At 44.4% G+C, this 22039-nt stretch overlaps 1 long non-coding RNA gene across 3 annotated transcripts in view; it reads right to left on the reverse strand.

Annotated features, from left to right (window-relative positions):
- Window positions 1-22039, reverse strand: part of LOC144596934 (uncharacterized) — a 37872-nt gene that overhangs the window by 14088 nt on the left and 1745 nt on the right. For all 3 annotated transcript variants that reach the window (XR_013547667.1, XR_013547668.1, XR_013547669.1), the window contains exons 2-3: window positions 1991-2108; window positions 440-555 (exon numbers count right to left, since the gene is read on the reverse strand). This is a non-coding gene — a long non-coding RNA (uncharacterized LOC144596934). The remainder of the gene's footprint in view (window positions 1-439; window positions 556-1990; window positions 2109-22039) is intronic.

Genomic DNA, 22039 nt, shown 5'->3' on the forward strand with positions numbered 1-22039 from the left:
TATCAGCGATCCCAAAATCTAATGAATAGTATTTATTTTGATACTTTTTGGATACATTTCAACTATATTAATTGATTGATTCAGGCAGCACTGTGCCATACCGTTAGACCTGCTGCCTTACAGCGCCAGAGACCCGGGTTCAATCCTGACTGTGGTGCTGCCTGGACGGAGTTTGTACTGTACGTTCTCCCTGTGTCTGCTTGGGTCTTCTCTGGGTGCTCCTGTTTCCTCCCATAATTCCAAAGATGTACAGATTTGTAGCTTCATTGACATCTTTAAAAATCGTAGATTGTACCTTGTGTGCAGGATAGCCCGAGTGTATAGGGTGATCACTGGTGCTGTATCTCTAAAGTTAAAAATCTAAAGATTGAAATGCTTCATGGATAATTATGATTGCAAATAAATACATACAAGTAATGGCATCGATTTACATACTTACATTTAATTTCCCATGCATTGCTGATGACTCATGGAATGTGGGTAGCAGTTGAGATCCTAGAAAATGGGCTGAATCTCAATTTTGCTGTAACGCAACATCACATTATCCGCACATGCCTTGAGAAACATAAATACTTTTAGTGTAAACTAGACCAAGTGGACCCGTTGGGCCCAAACCTCTCCTGCATTGGTGCAGCACCTTCTCCTCCCCCTCTCCCCTCTCCCCACTCCCCTCTTCTCCCCTCCCCACTCCCCCATTCCCCCCTCCCCCTCCCCTTCCCCCTCCCTCCCTACCTCCCCTCCCCTCCCCACCCCCTCCCCCCTCCACCCCCTCACCCTCCCCCCTCCCCTCCCCTCCCCACCCCCTCCCCCCTCCACCCCCTCCCTCTCCCTCCCCTCCCCCTTCCCTCCCCCTCCCCCTCCCCTCGCATTCCCTCACCGTCCCCTCCCATGTATTGACCGTTTTTCACATAAATTCTGAGAGTGAATTTTATTGCCTGTCTCATATTTTTGGGATAGTAATTTGTGAATTCTGTAAGGCCGAATTTCCATGACCCGATCGACCAAGATATATAGATTCTTGATGAGTACGGGTGTCTGAGGTTATGGGGAGAAGGCTGGAGAATGGGGTAAGAAGGGAGAGATAGATCAGCCATGATTGAATGGCGGAGTAGACTTGATGGGCCGAATGGCCCAATTCTACTACTATTCCTTGTGACCTTGTGACCTTATGATGGGGGTCTTGGCGAGGGGGGGGAGGCTTCGAGAATGAAGGGGGAACTGGTGGGGTGGTCTGGAGGGGGTTTAGGTCTGCTGACATGTGCGGCAGAGGGCCGTAGATAGGACTGTTCAATACGTTGTACCTTTGTCAGGGCCAGACATGTGGCGACACTTGTGTACTGTCTACGTTTTATGCAAAACAAAGCATTTCACTGTACCTAGGTACATGTGAAAATAAAGTATAGAGTATCATTCATTCATTCATTCATTCTTTCTAATTTGTGGTGAGGAAATGCTCCTCGTGGGCTAATACCTACTCTAAGATCGAACCTTTTCACTGTGATTCATCGCGTTTTTTTGTGAGCTGGTAGATTTGAGATGGGGTGCAGAAAAAATCCATAGTTGACCTCAGGATCTGAGATTGCTAATGGGAAAACTATCAGACAGGAGGATCTGACCGGGATTGCTAACCCATGATTCCTGATGGAAATGCTAGGGGAAGAAGAGATTGAGTTTGCCTCGTGAATCCCCTGTGTTAATAATAATCCGGAAACTAGGCCCATGCCAACGGTTCAATGGATCTTTATTGTCACGTGTGCACAGCACAGTGAAATTATTGTGCGCAACCCACAAATGCACAGTCGCCATATTTTGGCGCCGTTTACAAAGAAAAAGTCCAAAGTCCAAAGTCCGATTCGTAAGTTGGACGTACTGGAGCACCCTCGAACCAGTTAAGCCCAGGTAAGCCCCAGGCTGCTGCAGGTCCCCAATCCGACATCCCTCTCCTTGCCCCACCACCTCTGTGCTCCAGTGGGTGCCTCCAGCAGCTGACCTTGAGGGCGCTGGAGGCAATGCTCCCGGTCCCTCTCCTTCCGGACCACTCCTCACATCCGTCGTCACCAGCAGCTCCCTCGTCAACTCTCCGGTCTTCAGGGATTCCGAGCTTCTCCCTGCAGGGAAATGGTCAACTAAAAAAGCTAACAGCTGCCAATTGTTGCTGGAGTTTAGTCTAGCAAGTATCAACTAAGGGAGAAGAAGTTTGACAAAAATTCCATCATGCAATAAAACCCCTGTGAAGTGGAGGGATCTCAGACCACAGACAGACTCAATAGTCCGGAAGTGACGTGAGAGGACGCTGGCGTTGTTTGTTCGCCGCTTCTCACCACTTCTATTTTTGGATTAATTTTGCCGTTTTTAAAAAGATTTCTCAGATTTGAAAAAATCCCTCTACTTAAACTAATCCTTCTGCTTGACCTGGTATCATCTGCCCAGCTCTTCCACTGCTGCCTCCGCACCCTTGGACTCCGCACCCTTGGACCTCTCACTCCTGTCTGTGCTCCTGTCTCTGCTGGCTTGGACTGCTCCCCTGTGGGTTACCTGACAGCTAGCGCTGACGTCATCAAATCGCTAACGCTAACGCTAAGGCTAACGCTAACAGCTGCCTGGCTGCCTGCTTGCTTGCCTGCTTGCCTGGCTACCTCCTCTGCCTGCACATCCTCAGCTCAGTATTAACCCTCAGGCTGCTCAGCTTCCTCGATCCTCATAGGCCTTGCTCTGGATCAGCCTGTTGTGCCTGCTGTGACCTTTTGATCTCTCTGGGCTCTATGCTCCTTCGCTCCTGCCTGGCATGGCACTGAAGTACTTTGCTGCGAGACTGCTCCAGCTCAACAACCACTCCACTCCGCCATGCATCTCTGCCATCATCAACCACGGACTTCTACGACGACCCAAATACATCCACAGAGGCTCCGGTCACAAGTTTGTCTACTCCCAGACCGGTCACTCAATCCCTACACTCTGGTCAGCTGATCGGACTTCCACTCGTCCATTACATCATCACAATAACGCACACGAGCGTGCCCCCTGTCGACAAGCCCTGGCTAAATCACCCGTGTCCATCCACACCATACAAAGCAACATGAAGCTCACTCTGCTCAACATCCGGTCCCTCAACAATAAAAGCCTCATTCTAAATGACTTCATCCTGGAAAATAAACTGGACTTCCTCTGTCTGACAGAAACCTGGCAACAACCTCTGGATTACCTCTCACTCAACCTCACTACACCCAACGGATACTCCTACATCAATAAACCACGCTCGGAAGGCCGAGGTGGTGGGATTGCCGTAATTCACCGACAGGACTTCAAGATCAACCTCATCTCCATCTCATCTGCTCCGTCATTTGAACACCTGGCTTTCAAACTCTCTGGCCACACAAAATTAGTCATGGCAGTTGTCTACCGCCCTCCCAAACCACACCCATCATTCCTTTCTGACTTCTCTGACTTTCTGACCCAGTTCTGTTCTCTCTCCCCCTCAATCCTCCTCCTCGGTGATTTCAACATCCACATGGACTCCACTGACTCCACAATAACCGCTGACTTCACTGAAATACTCAACTGCTTTAACCTCACTCAACACGTAAATTTTCCCACCCATAACCGTGGGCACATTCTGGACCTTGTCTGCTCCACTGGACTAAATCTACATCACCTCTCTGGCTCCGACCCCACCCTCTCTGATCACTTAGCCATCACCATGTCCGTCAACATTCCCACCCCAGCTCCAAAGCAAAAACGCAAAATAAACTTCCGCAAGCTGAACTCTGTTTCACCTACCTCGCTCTCATCCTCCCTCTCTGAAATAATGTCCGCCTCTCCCTTCGTTGACCTCCACAGCCCCTCTGACCTCACTGACTACTACAACCGCACTCTCTCCTCCTGCCTCGACCAGCTTGCACCTATAAAAACCAAAACAGTTTCCTTCACCCACTCTGCTCCCTGGTTTACCCCTGAACTCCGCGTGATGAAAACTCATGCCCGTCAACTTGAAAGACTCCGCAACAAAACAGGTCTCACAATTCACTCCCAAGCCTACAAAGACCACATACAGCACTATAAAGATGCCCTCTCCCATGCCCACTCCACCTACTACTCTCAAATAATTCACTCTGGCTCCGGAAACCCCAAAACACTCTTCTCTACAATAAACAAACTCCTCAGCCCCCTGGACACCATCTCCCAATCATTCACAGTTGACAAATGCACCACTTTCCTTTCATTCTTCCAAAGCAAAATAGACAACATCTACAGCACCTTAACCACCAACGCACCTGCTCCCCCTCAAACCACCTGCCCCCCCCTTATCCTGTCAGCCCCTGCCTCAGTTCTCCCCAATCTCCCCCACCGACCTCTCTGACCTCTTCACAGGAATAAAAACTGCCACCTGCTCTCTGGACCCCATCCCCTCCAGCTTTGTCAAGGCCTGCCTTCCTGCTCTCTCTCCACTTATCACTGCAACAATAAACTCCTCCCTGTCCACTGGCATCGTCCCGCCATCCCTCAAAATCGCTGCTGTCACCCCCATTCTGAAAAAACCTGGTCTAAACCCTGACACCCCAAACAACTTCAGACCAATCTCCAACCTACCCTTTCTGTCCAAAGTTTTGGAACGTGCTGTAGCTTCCCAACTAAAATACCACCTCTCTACCAATAACCTGTATGAAACTTTCCAATCTGGATTCCGCTCAAACCACTGTACTGAAACTGCGCTCCTCAAAATCACAAACGACATTCTCCTCTCCTCCGACGCTGGCAACCTCAACATCCTCATCCTACTTGACCTCAGCGCCGCCTTTGACACCATAAATCACTCCATTCTCCTCACCCGACTTGAAACCTCCCTTAACATCACCGGCACAGCCCTATCCTGGTTTAAATCTTACCTCTCTGACAGACACCAGTTCATCTCCATTAACAACTGTAAATCCCCCACCGCTCCCCTCCCCCAAGGTGTCCCCCAAGGCTCAGTCCTTGGCCCCCTCCTCTTCATCCTCTACCTGTTCCCCCTTGGTCAATTAATCCGCCGTCATGGTCTCAACTTCCACTGCTTCGCCGATGATATCCAGCTCCTCATCTCCACCAAGTCAATCTCCTCCACCACACACACTACACTGACAAACTGCATTACTGAAATAAAATCTTGGCTTCAATCAAACTTCCTCAAACTCAATTGCAACAAATCTGAAATCATCATCATTGGTCCAAAAATGCTCACCAAATCCACCCAAAACTTCATCCTCAACATTGATGGTCTCCCAGTATCCACCTCACCTCACATCCGGAATCTTGGAATCATCCTTGATCAAACCCTCTCCTTCGACAAACACATCAAACACATCACAAAGACAGCCTTCTTCCACCTCAAAAACATTGCCCGTCTCCGTCCATCCCTCTCCTCCACAGCTGCAGAAACCCTCATCCACGCCTTCATCACCTCCCGTCTGGACTACTGCAACAGCCTCCTCTATGGCGCACCCTCAAAAATCATCAATAAACTTCAATACATTCAAAACTCCGCTGCCCGTCTACTCACACACACCTCGATCCGTGACCATATCACCCCCGTCCTTTATAAACTCCACTGGCTCCCCATCCCCCAGAGAATCCAGTACAAAATCCTCCTCATAACCTACAAAGCCCTCCATAACCTGGCCCCATCCTACCTGACCGACCTCCTCCACAGGCACACTCCCACCTGCACCCTCCGCTCTGCCGCTGCCAATCTCCTATCCCCCCACATCCGGACTAAACTCAGATCCTGGGGGGACAGGGCTTTCTCCATCGCTGCTCCCACCCTATGGAACTCACTACCCCAAACCGTTAGAGACTCCCCCACATTCACCACATTCAAAACATCGCTGAAGTCTCACCTGTTCAGTACTGCCTTCAACCACTGAAGGTCACCTCACCTACTGTCTCCTTTCTCTGTTCATTTATTTATTTACTTATTTATCTATTTATTAATTTCCCTATGTTCTCAAAATCTCTGTAAAGCGTCTTTGAGTATATGAAAAGCGCTATATAAATAAAATGTATTATTATTATTATTATTATTAATTACAAATGTAACAAGTTCTAATAAACCAAACGGGCTACATTCCCATATTCACTATCTGGACGGTCAACTGCCAGAACAGTTTCTCCACCTCATCGAACCCATCATCGAACCCATCCAAGTACAATGAGATGAACATCAGACAGGCTCTAAAACTGAACGAGATCTATAATCCCTGAATGATCCATTATGCCTGGCAGTGCAGGCAAAAATCTAGCCTCCAAGACTCCTGTTTATGTCCATTAAATAAATTCAGCAAAATGTACCTTTGACATTTGAGAAATCAACTGCTCTCTGTTGAATTGGAATCCTGACAGAAAAACACAATATACTGTCCTAGTTTATAGTAAAACTTCAATTAGTCATACTAACCAGTTTCCAAACATTTTAACTTCCCTTCCTATTCCCATTCTGACCTTTCTGTCCTGGCTTCCTCCACAGTCAGAGTGAGGCCACACGCAAATTGGAGGAACAGCATCTCACTTGGGCAGCTTACATCCCAGTGGTATGAATATTGATTTCTCTAACTTCAAGTAATCCTTGCATTCCCTCTCTCACCGTTCTCCCCCACCCTAGTCGCCCTGCTCAGTTTATTGTTTGTACCCTCTCATTATCACCTCCCCCACAGCCAACAGTGGACTATTGTGGGCTCTTTGGTCATCAGTGGGCTCTTTGGCCCTGATCCATTCTGCACATTTCCATACCTTCAGTTTCCCTCTCCTCTGGCTCTCAGTCAGAAGATGGGTCTTGACTGAATCATCACCTATTCCTTTTCTCCAGAGATGCTGCCTGACCCACTGAGTTACTCCAGCTTTTTGTGTCTATTTTTCATTCGGTTTCACATTGATGCTACTTGGCCCATGCCAAATGCAGATTGGCTGATTTTGAAAAGCACCATAGAAAACAAATATTTTCATTAACTAGGCCATGTTCTGCGATAAACTTTAATGATGCTTTGGAATGGCAATTTAATGGCAATGGTTTAACAGCATTCTCTTCCAAAGCATTCACTAAGAATTATGCAGAATACAGGCTTTTGCGTCTTTTGAACCAAATTCTGCAGTTCAGATTACTTTGGAGATAGAGATACAACATGGAATCAGGCCCTTCGGCCCACTGAGTCTATGCCAGCCACCGATCGTCCATTCATGCTGGTTCTATGTTATCCCACTTTCTCATCCACTCCCTCCACACTAAAGGGCAATTTTGCTGAGACCAATTAAGCTACAAACCCTCAAGTCTCTGGGACATGGGAGGAACGTGGAGCACCCAGACAAATCACACGCATTCACAGGGAAAATGTGCAAACTCCACACATATAGCACCCAGGCTCAGGATCAAACCTGTGTCTGGATCAGATTAATGTCGCAGATTTAACTCCAGATAGTTATATCATTTCTCTATGCACATCTTCTCTAGTTTAACTTGAAGTTCACCTATAACTGCATAGGCAGCTCATTAAACACCACAAACCACATTAAATTATTCTAATGTGTCGCCAGCATGTTGCACTGCATCAGATCTGTGAGATAGGTAAATTTCACATATATACCTCGTGTATCCTGTACGAAAAAATAAAACATAAAATACTTTTTTTGTCAACCATCTTTCTGAACAAAATTCAACGTTCCATTTTACTTGCACATCCTGGATGTGAAGAGAATGTAACACAAAATAATGAAACAACTTATTAGGTGCTGAAACATGAGTTAGAAAATATAATATTCAAAGTCAATCCTTTCACTCAGTAAGCAAAGGATCAAGCTTTTTTAACATAATAAGCTCTGCGTTTCCATCCAAATATTAATCTTGCAATTCAAATTGTTTCTAAGTCTGTCAGTGCAACTACCCTGCCAATAAAGTCGCTTTCAATACTTGACTTCATAAAGATGCTCGCTGTGAAGGTTGTGAAGTTCACCAATGTCTGCATTGCTTGAGGTCTGTGGGTTGGGAAGCACAGAGCAAGTAACACCTAAAACAACTATCAGCCCAGGGTAGGTGTTCAAATCAACAATGCAAAGAGTTCACACCCTAAGCACTAATCTGCCAAATCTTTACTTCAAATTTCATGCAGCTAAAACATAACAACGTTAATCCAGGATGCATTGTCACCTGCCTGCACTTAATATTTTCTGTTTTGCTAGCTACTTCAGGTAAGTGCGTGGAAAGAAAAATGTACCGCAGAGGAATATTTTTTTAAGGCTTTGCTATTCTCAGGTGCAGTGCAAATGGAGCATTTCCTTTCATGTTTTATTATGCATCCTCACGAGAGGGTATCTGATGGAACATCGAACCGCAAGGCAGCGGTGGTGGGCACCCAGCAGAACTGCACCCAGCGCTGGCAGCACCCGACCTGCGTCATCCACCAACTTCTCGCCTCAGCGTTGAGAAAAGAAAGTCTGCCTTCTTTCCCTCCGATGCACACTGTCAGCTGTTTCTTATTGCAGCGAGCAGCTTTGTTGTGGGTTGAAGGTGCACAGAGCAGGCTGAAGTCACGACTGATATGATCAAGTAAGAGCTGAAATATGCAAAATCTTCCAAAACATCTGAAAAGTGCTCATCTTCGTAATGGCACAAACCAGGCAACCAACAAGAGAACAAATCGAATGATTTGATAAACAGGCGCCGTTTGCAAGAAAAATACTTTTTTGTTCTAAATTACCTACCAACATGGCAGTACAACCTTTTGCAGACAAGAATTTTGTGGCATTAATGTCCCATTACCATAAAGGTGACAATGGCAATGTTAAAATAAGTATATCGACTGCTGACTCTCATTTGCTGAATATATATTTAACACTGTGCAAATACAGAGCTGAGAAGTTTCCCGAAACTGGAAGGAAAGACAAAAGCAGGAGTATGAATTATGTTTTAATCTAAGGTTAATTCTAAATTTAGACTTGTTGAATGACCAAAGTCATTTTCCTTTTTTTGAATGACGGTGTTGGCTCGAAGGGCCAAATGGTCAACTCCTGCACCTATTTTCTATGTTTCTATGTTTCTCCGTGACCGTTTAGATTTTCCCGGTTACTCCGGTTTCCTCCCACACTCCAAAGATATACAATTTTGTAGGTTAATTGGCTTTGGTAAAATTGTAAATTGTCCCCAGTGTGTAGGATAGTGATAGTGTATGAGGTGATCTCTGGTCGGCATGAACTCGGTGGGCCAAAGGGCCTGTTTCCACGCTGTATCTCTAAACTAAACTAAACTAAAGGAATGCTGGCCGATATTTTCATTTGTCGAAGCCAGCCAATGACTCACTTGTAACCGCGATCCCAATAAATTCCAGTCACATCAATCCAGAAACTCACAAGGGAAGGTTGTTTGCATTTATTTTACTTATACTGAGAACGAGTTATGATTACATGCCACCTTTCACATTCCTTTCTGAACAGCTCTAACCAATTCATAACGGTAGTGTAGTTACTGCTGTACACACGGCGAGCACCCAATTTAATAATGACCAAATAATCTATTTCAAGACATTGGATTTGAGGTAAGCACTGTGCAGGATTCTGAAGATAAATTCATTGCTTTTCTTGATCTGGTGCCTCTGGACATTTTCTGTCCACCTTGGAGAGTAGCTGGGCCCTCAATCTAATCCAAAAGCTGGCTCTTCCAATAGTTTAGCAGTCCTTAGGCACTGTGATGAATAGGCGATGACCTTCACCAAAGCTCCTTGAAATATAGTTTCACAAAGTCCCCACCCTAAACTTGGAAAGTTGTGTAGCAGTGGCACAGCAGTAGAGCTGCTGCCTTACCCTGCCAGAGACCCGGAGTCGATCCTGACCTCGGCTGCTATCTGTACGGAGTTTGTACATTTTCCCTGTGAACATGTGGGTTTTCTCCGGGTGCTCCGGTTTCCTCCCACACTCCAAAGGCTTTACAGGTTTGTAGGTTCATTGACTTCTGTAAGTTGTAAATTGTCCCTGGTGTGTGGGATAGTGCCAGTGTACGGGGTACCACTGGTCAGCACGGACTCGGTGGGCCGAAGGGTCTGTTTCCACACTGTATCTCTAAAGTCTAATAAGTAGTATAAAAAGATAACTGCAGATGTTGGTACAAATCGAAGGTATTTATTCACAAAATGCTGGAGTAACTCAGCAGGTCAGACAGCATCTTGGGAGAGAAGGAATGGGTGACGTTTCGGGTCGAGACCCTTCTTCAGACTCTAAACTCTAAAGTCTACTCAGAACACCCAGTGAGAAGGTGAGAGCAAACCTCTGTCATTAAATCCACCAGAGTTTTCTTCATTCTGGACATTTTTTGGTTTTCCTCCTTCATCTCTCTGCCCCACACACTCTCCCTCCAATAACTATTGGTGCCAGGGTTATAGAGAGCCAGAGCACAGAAAGGCAGGGCTGATTATTTTCCCCATTTCATTTCCAATGAAGTGAGAAATCCAAATCACATAAATGCTGTTCTCAGTTAATTGAAAAAAATCATAATATTTTCCTAATTCTAAATTAAAGACTCGATGCCATGTGTGTCTTTGTTATCGGAACATTTTACTTTGGACTATGAACATGCTGCCGAAGGAATATTACAATTACTTTGCCAATATTTGCTCCCCAAACCGCAATAAAATTATCTCAATAAGGGAAATAAATACTTTATATTCATCTCAATTATTCAGGATCACCGCGCATTACCCTGAAACAAAGAACTGCAGATGCTGGTTAATACACAAAAGGATACAAAGTGCTGGAGTAACTCAACAGGTCAGGCAGCATCTCTGGAGAACGTAGTGAGGTGACGTTTCTTTAGCTTAGAGATACAGTATGCAACCGGAGCACCCAGAGAAAACCCACGCAGTCACAGGGAAAACATACAAACTCCATACAAAGTGCACTGGTAATCAGGGTCAAACCCGAGTCTCTGGTGCTGTAAGGCAGCAATGCTACCACTGTGTCACTCCACTAGTAACAAGTAGGCAGTTTAGAAGACCCAGAGTGAAGGGCTTCATATTGTTGTCTTTCATCCGAACCAGGAGACAGAATTGTCCAGATTTCTGGCCGCAACAATGGAAAAAGAAAGGAGAGCAAGATGAAATAACGGGAAAATTGCCTGATATAAAGAATGGTGAAGTGGAAGGAAGTTGTAAGAGATGAAAATAACATCACCATGCCATGAGACCCATTTTATGTTTGCGATATAATTGCAGGTTCCATACTTTATCTACCTTCCAGGAAAAGACATTATGAATTTCCAATGAATTTAATATTGAGAATTTCTGGCCTTTTTATGGAAACATTTCCCTGCCTACGCCAGCTAACCTTAACAATCTCTATCAGATCAATCTTCAATTATCTCTTTTCTAGAGAAAAAGATGCCATCTATTCTTTCTTGATATGTGTAACCTTAAGTTCTGATATCTTTCTAATATGTTTCATCTGCTTCCCCCGTCCTCATTGACCTTTATAGGTTACAAAGACCAACATTTTAGGTATATAGTATGTTTAACATAACTTTGCTTTGTTGAATTTATTCCTCTGGAAATGTGCCCCAATGTCTTGGTTAAATTCACTTATATCGTTATTTGATTTATGTGTCTGTACCACTCTTTCTCTGTCTCAATCTTGTATGTGGACAATAATCTTTCTTACTAATATGTACCACCCAAGGTATATTGATAAGGAAATTAATTTGCAAATTACGCACCCAGCCTGCAAGATAATGAAGACTTCCTGTGCGTTGCTACAGTGCTTGCTGTCTAACATCCTGCCGAGACCGAAGATAGACACAAAAAGCTGGAATATGAGGAAAGCTGGAGTGGGAGGAAAGCTGGAGCGTGACAGGCAGCATCTCTAGAGAAAAGGAATAGGTGACCTTTCGGGTCCAGACCCTTCTTCAGACTGAGAGTCAGGGGAAAGGGAAACGGGAGATATAGAAGCTAAATAGAACAAATGAATGAAAGATATGCATATCTTTCATTGCCTATCTTACATTGCAAAGATTGCACATCTTTCATTATTTTGTTCTATTGATCTCATATATCTCTCGTATCCCCTTCCCCAACTCTCAGTCTGAAGAAGGGTCTTGACCCGAAGTGTCACCTATTCATTTTCTTCAGAGATGCTGCCTGACCCACTAAGTTACTCCAGCATTTTGTGTCTATATTCGGTATATACCAGTGTCTGCAACACCTTACTACACCCTGCCAACACTCTCCTCTCCAATCATGTGAGGACTATCCTCTACGGATAACTTACTGCTTGTTGAATATGAGGCATACTAGCCAAATGAGGGCAGATGGGAAATGAGGGCAGTAGAGCTGCTGCCTTACAGTGCCAGATAACCAGGTTCGATCCTGACTAAGGGTGCTGTTTGTATGGAGTTTGTACATTCTCTCTGTGACCGTATGGGTTTTCTCCATGTGCTCCGGTTTCCTCCCGGTTAATTGGCTTTGGTAAAATTGCAAATTGTCCCTAGTGCGTAGGAACAATTTGGCCATGAAAATATCACTACCAGCAGAAACATATTAAAGCCACTTTCACTTCAGTGTTCGAAAGCCTTGGACCAACACCCCAGTCAAGAAGCTTGAATACATGAGCAATGTAGGCACTGTGCAAAAGTGTCCAATGCTGTCAATAGACAATAGACAATAGGTGAAGGAAGAGGCCATTCGGCCCTTCGAGCCAGCACCACCATTGAATGTGATCATGGCTGATCATTCTCAATCAGTACCCCGTTCCTGCCTTCTCCCCATACCCCCTGACTCCACTATACTTAAGAGCTCTATCTAGCTCTCTCTCTTGAATGCATTCAGAGAATTGGCCTCCACTGCCTTCTGAGGCAGAGAATTCCACAGATTCACAACTCTCTGACTGAAAAAGTTTTTCCTCATCTCCGTTCTAAATGGCCTACCCCTTATTCTTAAACTGTGGCCCCTGTTTCTGGACTCCCCCAACATTGGGAACATATTTCCTGCCTCTAACGTGTCCAACCCCTTAATAATCTTGTATGTTGAGTTGCAGAGGTGCTGACAAACAAAATGTGTGTTGATCGCCCAGGCGGAGTTAACGTTGTCCTTGAACATCTTGAAGAGCAGTGGTGTTCTTCGGATATCTTAATCTGTGTTTATTTCTCAACCACGTCACCAAAGAGATTGACTGGTCATCTAACACATCACCGTTTGTGTCAAGAAGATTTCCGACCCGAAATGTCACCTATTCTTTTTCTCCAGTGATGCTGCCTGACCAGTTGAGTTACTCCAGCATTTTGTGTCTATCTTTGGTGTAAACCAGCATCTGCAGTTCCTTCATACACTGTTTATGTCAAATTGCCTGCCATCTGGAGTATTGTGCACAGTTTGGTTTTCTAATTTGAGGAAGGACATCCTTGTAATTGAGGCTGGGCAGCGTAGGTTCACGAGATTGATCCCTGGGGTGGCGGGGCTGTCATATGAGGAAAGATTGAAAAGACTAGGCTTGTATTCACTGGAGTTTAGAAGGATGAGAGGGGATCTTATAGAAACATATAAAATTGTAAAAGGACTGGACAAGCTAGATGCAGTAAAAATGTTCCCAATTTTGGGTGAGTCCAGAACCAAGGGTCACAGTCTTAGAATAAAGGGGAGGCCATTTAAAACTGAGGTGAGAAGGAACTTTTTCACCCAGAGAGTTATGAATTTGTGGAATTCTCTGCCACAGAGGGCAGTGGAAGCCAAATCACTGGATGGATTTAAGAGAGAGTTAGATAGAGCTCTAGGGACTAGTGGAATCAAGGGATATGGGGAGAAAGCAGGCACGGGTTATTGATTGTGGACGATCAGCCATGATCACAATGAATGGCGGTGCTGGCTCGAAGGGCCGAATGGCCTCCTCCAGCACCTATTTTCTATGTTTCTATGTTGCAAACTCTGGCACATGAGCATTTATGAAGATATCTATGGTTTATAAGAAAGAAGCAAAAGCAAAGTTTCCCCTCTGAGAAATTTCAAATCTCCCCACCCCAACATCACCATCATCCCCCACTTCTCTCCAAGTACGATCAAAGAACAACTCCCGAAAAATGTTATATCAGCTCTTAAGCAGAAGCCTAAATTGTGGGTGTTGAAAAGTTAATTCCCGTAAGCAGTGACAATAAGTTCAGAAGTCATAGGAACAGAATCAGGCCATTCGGCCCAGCTGATCTATTTTTTCCCTCTCAACCCCACTCTCCTGCCATCTCCCCGTAACCTTTGACACCCTTACTAATCAAGTACTTGTCAATGTCTGCTTTAAAAATACCCTCTTCACCACTTCTTCCATCCTCCAAAATGTCCTTTCACATGAACCTACAAGCACGAATACTGGATACCAATTCAGAGTGAAAACCTAGGCTGATTTAAACGCCTCCAGAAGGTCAGTTTTAGTACATCAGATGTCTCTCTGACAGCTGCCCCCTCTCTACAGCTGAACATTCATTCACGTACACCAATCCTTCAAGCCATCAGGTATGAGCACAAGGGCAAAATAAAATATTCCATTAACTTTAATTATAAAGCATATAAATTACGGTGCTGTCTCAAAGTGAGTTGGCTGGTGGAGACAGCAGGACAGATAACAGCTAATGCTGTAAGCCCCAACAACTCATTTACAAAATTACCACATTTATTTGGTTTGTAATACAAACATGAGTCTTTTGCTTACCTTATGCAATGCAAATAAATTGTGTAGCCTGGTATCTTCTCCTCTTTCTCAAGGACAGTGAATAACAGTAAAATTATTATCTTCTAATCAGTTGAACTCCCATTTTCCTATCTAGCCAGCTAGTTGCATTTGCATGGGTTGATGCATCCTCAAGAGGTTACCATTAAATATTAAACATGGTCCTGCTCATATTTGATTTTCATTACGTAGAACATAGAACAGTGCAGTGTGCAGGAAGGAACTGCTGATGCTGGTTTACACCAAAGATAGACACAAAAAGCTGGAGTAACTCAGCGGGTCAGACAGCATCTCTGGGGAAAAGGAATAGGTGAGGTTTCGGGTCGAGACGTTTCTTCAGACTGAGGGTCAGGGGAGAAGGAACCAAGAGATATGAAAAGGTACATAGAACAAATTAATGAAAGAAATGCAAAAAGATAGATCAAAGCCAGCAACGATGATTAAGGAATGATGGAGCCCACAATGGTCCACTGGTGGCTGTGGGGAAGGTGATAATGAGGAATACAAACAATGAAACTCAGCAGGACGACAGTGAAATGAGTACAACGAGTAGGGTGGTGGAGGGACGGAGAGAGAGAGGATGCAAGGGTTACTTGAAATTAGAGAAATCAAAATCATGCTTCTGGGTTGTAAGCTGCCCAAGCGAAATATGAGGTGCTGTTCCTCCAATTTACGTTTTGCCTCACTCTGACAATGGAGGAGGCCCAGGACAGAAAGGTCAGTATGGGAATGAAAAGGGGAGTTAAAGTGTTTAGCAACCGGGTGACCGCGCAGGCCATAGCGGACAGTACAGCACAGGAACAAGCCCCTCGGCCTACAATGACCTTAGCACATATTGTGCCAATACATTAAGCTCCTCGGTCTGCACATGCATCATATACCCTCCCACTTCTTCAAAGTTCGAGATAACACTCTCCTGAAAAATCACTCATCATTGGGATTATAAGTAACTTAAGAACATGGAGGTGGGTTTGAGGATTGGCTTTACTCGGTCTGCACCAAACGCACCGTTTGAGTGAATATTTGTCAAGGAAAGGATCTGATAGTCATGGCCACATACTGCATGGAAACAGGCTCTTCGACCCAACTTACCCACATCGATCAACATGTCTCATCTACATTAGTCCTACCTGCCTGCTTTTGGCCCTAATCCCTCTAAACCTGTCCTATCCATGTATCTGTGTAAATGTTTCTTAAATATTGCAATAGTACCTGCCTCAACTGCCTCCTCCTGCAGCTCATTCCATACACCTACCATCATTTGTGTAAAAAAGTTACCCTTCAGGTTCCAATTAAATCTTTTCCCTCTCACCTTAAACCTATATCCTCTGGTTCTTGACTATCCTACTCTGGGCAAAGGATTCTATGCATTTACCTGATTTATTCCTCTTAAGATTTTGTATACCTCTATAAGATTGTCCGTCATCTTCCTGCGCTCCAAGGAATAGAGTCTTAGCTTGCTCAACCTCTCCATATAGCTCAGACCCTTGAGACCTGGCAACATCCTCGTAAATGTCCTCTGCACCCTTTCCAGTTTGACAACATCTTTCCTATAACATGATGCCCAAAACAGAACTCAATACTCTAAATGTGGTCTCACCAACATCTTATATAATTTGCAACATGACCTCCCAGCGTCTGTACTCAATACTCTGACTAATGAAGGCCAATGTGCCAATGTGCCATCTTATAGAGACATATAAAATTATAAAAGGACTGGACAAGCTAGATGCAGGAAAAATGTTTCCAATGTTAGGGGAGTCCAGAACCAGGGGCCACAGTCTTAGAATATAGGGGAGACCATTTAAAACTGAGGTGAGAAGGAACTTTTTCAGCCAGAGAGTTGTGAATTTGTGGAATTATCTGCCACAGAGGGCAGTGGAGGCCAATTCACTGGATGAATTTAAGAGAGAGTTAGACAGAACTCTGGGGGCTAGTGGAATCAAGGAATATGGGGAGAAGTTGGGCACAGGTTACTGACTGTGGATGATCAGCCATGATCACAATGAATGGCGGTGCTGGCTCAAAGGGCCGAATGGCCTCCTCCTGCACCTATATTCTATGTTTCTAAAAGCCTTTTTGACCACCCTATCTACCTGTGACAGCCACTTTCAAGGATTTCTTTTTTCTTTTTTTTCTTAATCTTTTATTTCATTGACTTAATTGAAGGATCGCTAGGTGGGCTCCTTTGTTCAAATGTGTTGCAAGGCAGATTTTCAAGAGGTTTTTGCAGTCAGTCTGACCAGAGTTGGCCTTCAACATACCAGGAAATAGCTTTCAACCTTTATCCCATGCATTGTGTTAATAACAGATTGCCAACCATTTTAAAGGATTTTTTTCCAACCAGCCCGTCTTCACCTTCATAGTTTCTTCAATTAATTTCATTAATTAATTAAAAATGTAATGGTCGTGTGTTTCACACAAAATTTAAAACCTTTTCAGAAAAGTAGTCAATTGTGCACATTGTGTGAACCAGTGCAAAGCCTTTATTCTGTGTGAAGTAGGTCACTGTGATCATATTGGTGAAATGAAAATAGATACGAAATATTAAAAACCCAGCTGGTACCCTGAGCTGAATTCAGGTTCAGCTTTACTAAGAAAAATGATCTTTGAAGCTGAACTTCTGATATGGCAATGTTTTGTTCTGGTCATAACTTGGCATAAAAACTTGTAAAACACAAAACTGCACGTCTTTGGGGTAAGGGAGGAAAGAGGAGCACCTGGGGGAAACCCATACTGTCCCAGGGAGAGTGTAAGAACTCTGCACAGACAGCACCCGTATTCAGGATCGAACCTGGGTCTCTAGCGCTGTGAGGCAGCAGCTAAACCGTTGCGCCACTGTGCTGCCCAAATTTCGCTTAAGCATCCAAATGATATTTCACTTACTCATCCAAAAGCATTTGACAGACCTCCTTTGTCATCTTGGCTGAGATACAAAAGATCCAGTCAAATACTGATCCATTGCTAATCAGCGTTGCTTTTGCTTATACTTCAACTAAACTAAGCTAAACTAAACTAAACTAAACAACCAAGATAGACACAAAATGCTGGAATAACTTAGTGGGACAGGCAGCATCTCTGGATCTAGAGATGCTGCCTATCCCACTGAGTTATTCCAGCATTTTGTGTTTATCTTTGGTGCAAACCAGCATCTGAAGTTCCTTGCTAAACCTAACAAGAGTGGGATTTAGTTAATTCTTGCTTTTTTATCATATCCTTTTGAATCTGCTCTGACCATTATTTCAGTGGGAGCAAAGCAAATTGCAACAACTTGGGATGTGAAATGGAAGTCTGTTCATCTGCTTCCTGCATCTGATTAAACCTTCCCAACGTTTTGGCCAATTCATCTCCGTATAGATGGCTCCGGAAAGGTGTGTGGCCACAAACCAGTACATTTCCCTTTGGATTTCCATGTGAGAAGGTGCCCTTATGCATTTGGCACCTTTTCTCCTGAAGCCTGCAGTACACATCATGCTCTCTGGTACACAAATGAGTGTGTGGAAAAAACATGCAAATTAGGGAATCACCTATTCAAACCTACATTATTGCATCATTTTAAGATCGGGTGCAAGGGATGGCAGTCAATGAAGACCCAGTGCTCTCTAGGCTACTTCCAGTAAAGATGGCAGTCAAGAATACCCTCCTTAATGGAGGGGCCCTCTTAATTTTGGGCACCGCCTTAAAATGGAGGTTGACTTGGTTCCAAACCAGTTCCTCAGGATAAATTGTAACTGATGATGCTAATGTGAGAGCTGAACACTTTTCCACAAGAGATGAAGGAGGTGCCTAAAGGACAAATGAGTATAACGTTGGGGAGTCATGTTGCGGTTATATAAGATGTTGGTGAGGCCATATTTAGAGTATTGTGTTCAATTTTGGTCACCATTCCATAGGAAAGATGTTGTCACGGTGGAAAGGGAGCAGAGAAGATTTGCGAGGATGTTGCCAGGACTCAAGGGCCTGAGATACGGATAAGTTGAGCAGGCTTGGACTCTATTTCTTGGAACGCAGGAGGATGAGGGATGATCTTGCAGAAGTGTACAAAATTGTGGGAGGAATAGAATGTGTAAATGCAGAGACTCGGGCCCAGTCTAGGGAAATTGTAAACCAGAGGCAGCACCTTTGTCATCTTGGCTGAGATACAAAAGATCCAGTCAAATACTGATCCATTGCTAATTAGCGTTGCTTTTGCTTATACTTCAACTAAACTAAGCTAAACTAAACTAAACTAAACAACCAAGATAGACACAAAATGCTGGAATAACTTAGTGGGACAGGCAGCATCTCTAGATCTAGAGATGCTGCCTATCCCACTGAGTTATTCCAGCATTTTGTGTTTATCTTTGGTGCAAACCAGCATCTGATATTCCTTGCTAAACCTAACAAGAGTGGGATTTAGTTAATTCTTGCTTTTTTATCATATCCTTTTGAATCTGCTCTGACCATTATTTCAGTGGGAGCAATGCAAATTGCAACAACTTGGGATGTGAAATGGAAGTCTGTTCATCTGCTTCCTGCATCTGATTAAACCTTCCCAACGTTTTGGCCAATTCTTCTCCGTATAGATGGCTCTGGATAGGTGTGTGGCCACAAACCAGTACATTTACCTTTGGATTTCCATGTGAGACGGTGCCCTTATGCATTTGGCATTTTTTCTCCTGAAGCCTGCAGTACACATCATGCTCTCTGGTACACAAATGAGTGTGTGGAAAAAACATGCAAATTAGGGAATCACCTATTCAAACCTACATTATTGCATCATTTTAAGATCGGGTGCAAGGGATGGCAGTCAATGAAGACCCAGTGCTCTCTAGGCTACTTCCAGTAAAGATGGCGGTCAAGAATACCCTCCTCAATGGAGGGGCCCTCTTAATTTTGGGCACCGCCTTAAAATGGAGGTTGACTTGGTTCCAAACCAGTTCCTCAGGATAAATTGTAACTGATGATGCTAATGTGAGAGCTGAACACTCTTCCACAAGAGATGAAGGAGGTGCCTAAAGGACAAATGAGTATAACGTTGGGGAGTCATGTTGCGGTTATATAAGATGTTGGTGAGGCCATATTTAGAGTATTGTGTTCAATTTTGGTCACCATTCCATAGGAAAGATGTTGTCACGGTGGAAAGGGCGCAGAGAAGATTTGCGAGGATGTTGCCAGGACTCAAGGGCCTGAGATATGGATAAGTTGAGCAGGCTTGGACTCTATTTCTTGGAACGCAGGAGGATGAGGGATGATCTTGCAGAAGTGTGAGAGGAATAGAATGTGTAAATGCAGAGACTCAGGCCCAGACTAGGGAAATTGTAAACCAGAGGCAGCACAGTGGCACAGTGGTAGAGTTGCTGCCTTACAGCGCCAGAGACCCAGGATCGATCCTGACTACCGGTGCTGTATGTATGGAGTTTATACGTTCTCCCCATGACCTGCATGGGTGTTCCCCAGGTGCTGCAGTTTCCTTCCACACTCCAAAGACATATAGGTTTGTAGGTTAATTGGTTTTGGTAAAGATTGGAAATTGTCCCTTGTGTGTGGGATAGTATTGGCATACAGGGATTGCTGGATGGTGTGGATTCAGTGAGCCGAATGGCCTGTTTCTGTGCTGTATCTCCAAATTAAACTAAACAGAGGACATAGATTTAAGACGCGGGAGAATTTTTTTTGGGCAGATTTAGACGGATATGAGCCAAACACATGCATGTGGGACTAGTGCAGATGGGACATGTTGGTCGTTGTGAGCAAGTTGGGTCATTGGGCCTGTTTCCACAGTGTATGACTATGTCTCGCATCCTATACACTAGGGGCAAATTACAGAGGCCAATTAACCTACAAAGCTGCACACCTTTGGAATGTGGGAGGAAACCGGAGCACCCGCAGAAAGCCCACGTGGTCACGGGGAGAAGGTACAAACTCCGTACAGACAGCACCCGTAGACAGGATTGAACCCCAGGTCTCTGGTGCTGTGACGCTGTTGCTCAACCAGCTGTACCACTGTACCACTGTACCACTGTACCAAAAGTTATAAAAGTTACAAAATCACACTGGTGGGGTGGAGTGAGGCAGGAGATGTCTGGGAACCAGAATCAAATGAGGAATTCAGGGGAAAGAAGGCTAGAGGACAGGAGAAGATCTCAATGATAAAAATATCTTAGATAAATAAACATTTTAAATGTTGGTGTTGCTGAAAATGGACACAATTTATCTTACAGAAGAGGATGTGGTGGGTGTGTGCAATATCTTTCACTTGCTAATGGGAACATTAATTTCAACATAATGTAGATGGTAGGGTTACAGGTAAACTGAAGTATTGGGGATGATAGGAAGCAATCCCACAGAGCATGGCATAATCATATCTTGTGACGATAAAGGATAATGGATGTGGCTGTTCTGAGAAGTAGGTGGTGGATGAAAAGAAGGTGGAAGGAGATAGAAGTAGAGAAAAAGGCGTCAGAAGTTTAATCAAATTCAGGATATCAATGGCGTAATTAATCTAATTAATGATAATCTAATAAATGAGGGGAAAAAGACAGGCAAATTGAGTCAATGACAAAGGCTGTACAGCAGTAGAGTTGCTACCCTACAGCTCCAGAGACCCAGGTTCGATCCTGACTACGGATGTTGTCTGTGCGGAGTTTGTACGTTCTCCCCGTGACCTGCATGGGTTTTCTCCGGGATCTTCGGTTTGCTCCCACACTCAAAAGATGTACAGGTTTGTAGGCTAATTGGGTTGATGAAATTGTAAATTGTCCCTAGTGCGCGTAGGATAGCGTAAGTGTGTGGAGATCGCTGGTCGGCAGAGACTTGGTATTCCGAGGGCCTTGTTCCCGCGCTGTATCTCAAAACAAAACCAAACAAGACAAGGACACTATGTTTTAGGAAGGAGTTGGTGATGTTTCTGGAATACAGAGTAACAAAGGGTGCGGTCATGCACTTTGATAATAGCAATAAAGGGGTAGACTATTTTCTAAATGGGGAGAGTATTCAGAAATCGGAGGTGCAAAGAAACTTGGGAGAGCTCGTGCAGGATTCCCAAAATATTAATTTGTAAGTTGAATTGGGGAAGGAGGAAGACAAAGGCAATGTTCGCAGTCATTTTGAGAGGACCTGAATAAAACAGTGTGGATGTAATGCTGAGCACCCAGAGGAAACGCACGTGGTTGCAGGGAGAAGGTGTAAACTCCACACAGGCAGCACCTGAGGTCAGGTCTTTGGCGCTGCGAGGCAGCAGCTCTACCAGCTGCGTAACTGTGCCCCCCTAATAATTGTGATTGATTGGAAGGTCCGGGGTCAATGGAAGAAACCAAGCAAACCGAGAAGGAGGATAGTGATTTTTAATTCC

The sequence above is a fragment of the Rhinoraja longicauda genome, chromosome 9 (assembly GCF_053455715.1).
Source record: "Rhinoraja longicauda isolate Sanriku21f chromosome 9, sRhiLon1.1, whole genome shotgun sequence".
Lineage (NCBI taxonomy): Eukaryota > Metazoa > Chordata > Chondrichthyes > Rajiformes > Arhynchobatidae > Rhinoraja > Rhinoraja longicauda.